At 39.0% G+C, this 4,152-nt stretch overlaps 1 non-coding gene across 1 annotated transcript; it reads right to left on the minus strand.

The window, feature by feature from the left end:
- Positions 1–2,688: 2,688 nt before the first annotated feature.
- On the minus strand, positions 2,689–2,823 carry LOC138985119 (small nucleolar RNA SNORA16B/SNORA16A family). Its single transcript, XR_011462382.1, has one exon. It is a non-coding gene; the product is annotated as a small nucleolar RNA SNORA16B/SNORA16A family (small nucleolar RNA).
- Positions 2,824–4,152: the final 1,329 nt, after the last annotated feature.

Consider the following 4,152-nt stretch of genomic DNA (forward strand, 5'->3'; position numbering starts at 1 on the left):
GTATAATTCCTAACTAGCCCACTAATACTATACTAATAATTTTCTAACTTCTCAAAAGAATCTGTTTTTAGAAAGTTTAGAGCATCTCGTGCCTCTCACGGTTGGGAGGCTGTGAACAATCACATGTGGCCGGATAAGCCTGTCAGGCAGGCTAGAGAACCTTCAGAGGAGTTTGTAAGTTGAAACACTCCTGTCACACCCAGGAATTATTATAAACTGGAGCTCTAAGTTAACTCCTTCTCTGAAAGAGATGATGAGGGACAGCCCCCCATAAAGTCAGAGGTGTAGGTGAGAGCACAAAACAGTAAAGTAGGCAGACTCTGATTTTAGGGGTAGATGCTCAAGAATTTCCAGGGGGACTCCTGAGGCTTGATCCTGCCTTTGCGTATGCCGAGCCTCCTTCCTCATGACCTTTGCCATGGGCGGAGTTCCTCGTGCTGGCTCCGGCAGTAAACAACGTTGAAAATACTGCACAATTGCACTCATCTCACATGTTAGCAAAGTAATGCTCAAAATGCTCCAAGGCAGGCTTCAACAGTACGTGAACAGTGAACTTTCAGATGTTCAAGTTGGATTTAGAAAAGGCAGAGGAACAGAGATCAAATTGCCAACATCTGTTGGATCATTGAAAAAGTGAGAGAATTCCAGAAAAACATCTACTTCTGCTTTATTGACTATGTCAAAGCCTTTAACTGTTTGGATCACAACAAACTGTGGAAAATTGTTCAAAAGATGGGAATACTAGACCACCTGACCTGCCTCTTGAGAAATCTGTATGTAGGTCAGGATGCAACAATTAGAACTGGACATGGAACAAAAGAGTGGTTGCAAATTGGGGAAGGAGTACGTCAAAGCTGTATATTGTCACCCTGCTTATTTAACTTATATGCAGAGGACATCATGAGAAATGCTGGGCTGGAGGACGCACAAGCTAGAATCAAGATTGCCGGGAGAAATATCAATAACCTCAGATATGCAGATGACACCACCCTTATGGCAGAAAGCAAAGAAGAACTAGAGAGCCTCTTGATGAAAGTGAAAGAGGAGAGTGAAAAAGTTGGCTTAAAGCTCAACATTCAGTAAACTAAGATCATGGCATCCAGTCCAACCACTTCATGGCAAATAGATGGGGAAACAGTGGAAACGGTGACTGACTTTGTTTTTCTGGGCTCCAAAACCACTGCAGATGGTGACTGCAGCCATGAAATTAAAAGACACTTGTTCCCTGGAAGAAAAATCACAACCAACCTAGACAGCATATTAAAAAGCAGAGACATTACTTTGCCAACAAAGGTCCATCTAGTCAAAGCTTTGGTTTTTCCAGTAGTCGTTCATGTATGGATGTGAGAGTTGGAATATAAAGAAAATTGAGCCCTAAAGAATGGATGCTTTTGAACTGTGGTATTGGAGAATATTCTTGAGCGTCCCTTGGAAAGCCAGGAGATCCAACCAGTCCATCCTAAAGGAAATCAGTCCTTAATATTCACTGGAAGGACTGATGCTGAAGCTGAAACTGCAATACTTTGGCCACCGGACATGAAGAACTGACTCATTGGAAAAGGCCCTGATGCTGGGAAAGATTAAAGGCAGGAGAGAAGGGAACGGCAGAGGATGAGATGGTTGGATGGCATTACTGACTCGATGGACATGAATTTGAGTAAGGTCAGGGAGTGGTGATGGACAGGGAAGCCTGGTGTGCTGCGGTCCTTGTGGTCTCAAAGAGTTGGACACGAGTGAGTGGCTGAACTGAACTGAACTAACGGTGACTGTCTTCCCGATAATGAATTAATCATGAATAGCGTAAAGTTAGTCACTGTGCAAACTAGTGTAGATGAGATGGTTTTTGTGAGAGGAACTTTTTAAAAATTAAAAGTTCATGTTTATTAAAATATCAAAATCTGGTATTTATGAAAATGTTACAATCATATGTGATATATAATTTCTGAAAAAAGTACTTTTTGTATAATTAAGAACATTACAAAATTTCCTGTACATCAAACAGTTAAACAACCTACTGGCTTAATTACTAACATTTTATGAATTAAAAACATTTTAATTAACATAAAAAATAGGAAGTACAATCTCAAACTGAAGGAAACCTTGAGATGTATTTACTTTATGAAAAGTTTATGACTTCGTGAAAAACTTACTGTTTGTATTTTTCACTCTGTTTAAGAGATCAGTAAGAACTTTGTCATTGACTCCAGCTCAATATCCAGTCCTGATATTTAGCATGTGTTTTCCCTTCTCTGTGAGGGGAACTTTTTAATACCCCCCAGTTAACATCATGTACATGGCAAACCATTTTATTTTATTTATCTCTTTGTCTCTGTCAGTTCTTAGTCATGATGAGCAGGATCTTTGTTGCATCATTTTAAAACTGATCTTTTTATGTTGATGTTTGGCAGAAGCCAACACGATATTGTGAAGCAATTATCCTTCAATTAAAAATAAATACAAGCATGGCCACAATCTGCACCACTTGCCCCTGGATTTCCCCAGCACAGGTATCTAACCCACCCATATCTGCATTTGCATACTGGTTCTTGGCCTCTGCAAGCCACTTCTCAAAAGCCTTATTCTTGCATGTAAGACCCCATCAATGGAATATTTCTGGTGGCCTCTGAAAATGTTGTCAGTTTTAATAAAGGTCTCTGGTTGTACCTGAGAAATGGCAAGTACAATGGGAACTGTCTTTTCCTGAAATGTTGCAGATCAGTTACAGCAAACAGAACGGCGACCGTCAAGGAAAACTGTCACTTTGGGCTCCTTTTTGACCACAGCAGCTATATGGAAGCAGCTGCAGCTTCAATAAGGGCCACAACATATACATTTTTAAAAAATTGATCTGCCTTATTTTTTAAATTAATTTTTGAATCTCAATGGCTGAAATAGAACTTTCCGATTCATATAGAAGTCTAATAGCTGGTAGGGAGATAGGTGCTTAGATACTCAACATCTAACTGAAAGAGGGAGGAAGAGAGCAGCTTGCAGATCATGCATTGGTAACTGTTACAGATCAGACTGGGAAGCAACATAAATCGCTTCCATTCACATTCTGTTGTCCAGAATTCAGTTTACATGGCCACGTCTAACTTCAAGAGGTGCTTTGTGCCTATGAAGGAGAGTAGGTAGGTAGGTTGGGTAAACAGCTAACCAGTCTTTTGATATAATGGTGGATATCAAATTATTAAACTATTCAGTTTCATTTTTTGCATATGTAAAAGAGAAGAGTCATAGTCTGTTTTTAAAGGCAGTATTTAAAATGCCATGGAAAATGTCTTTTACAACTATTTTAACTTATGATGAAAAATTTTATATTTCCTTCAAAAGGAGCAAGAACCAGTAGCAATAAGAACTGCCAACACCCAATCTTCATTTCTAAGTACTGTTCTCTGGATCCTTGTATATGTATGGCTGAGTCCCTTCACTGTTCACCAGAAATTATCACAATATTGTTAATTGCCTATACCTCTATACAAAATGTTTTTGGAATTAAATAAGCAAATACCATTCTCTAACACACATTCTCTACTAAAATGAATCAGGACTCCTAGGAGAAATGGCTGATTCTTGATTGGGGCAGGGAAACACAAGATGAGCTTACAGCATCTTGTAGTACCAGGAAGTCTGAAAGTGCTAAAAAATTAATAATAATTGAGCATGTCAAAGAGACACAAGCATCAAACTGAAGGAACTCTCAATGGCCAAAGCTGGAACAATTTGAGCAACAAAATAATGTGGTATTAGGTTATAACCCAAAGTATAAAGCACATGTCCACAAGGCCATGGTGGTATAGATAAACGATTGAAATAAATGGGGGAGAAAACGTTCCTTACAGAAGAATTCCACATAAGTTATGTAGATATTGCCCCCTCCTAAAGTGGACCTTAGTAACCACCTCTCTTGCTTTGGAACTAAGGTGGACTTAGTGACTGATTTCTAAAGAACAGAGTGTAGAATGGGAAAAATGGTAACTTCACAGTGGAGAAACCTGCAGGTACCATCTTAACCAAGTGACTAAGGTTAACATTACTGGTGGTGTCATGTAGATATCATGTATACCCTAATATGGTATAATAAGAAAGGGGTTTCAATTCTGTGGCATTCTTCCCCAAAACCCATAATCCTAGTTTAATCATGAGAAAAAT

The sequence above is a fragment of the Bos mutus genome, chromosome 23, assembly GCF_027580195.1.
Source record: "Bos mutus isolate GX-2022 chromosome 23, NWIPB_WYAK_1.1, whole genome shotgun sequence".
In the NCBI taxonomy this organism is placed as follows: Eukaryota; Metazoa; Chordata; class Mammalia; order Artiodactyla; family Bovidae; genus Bos; species Bos mutus.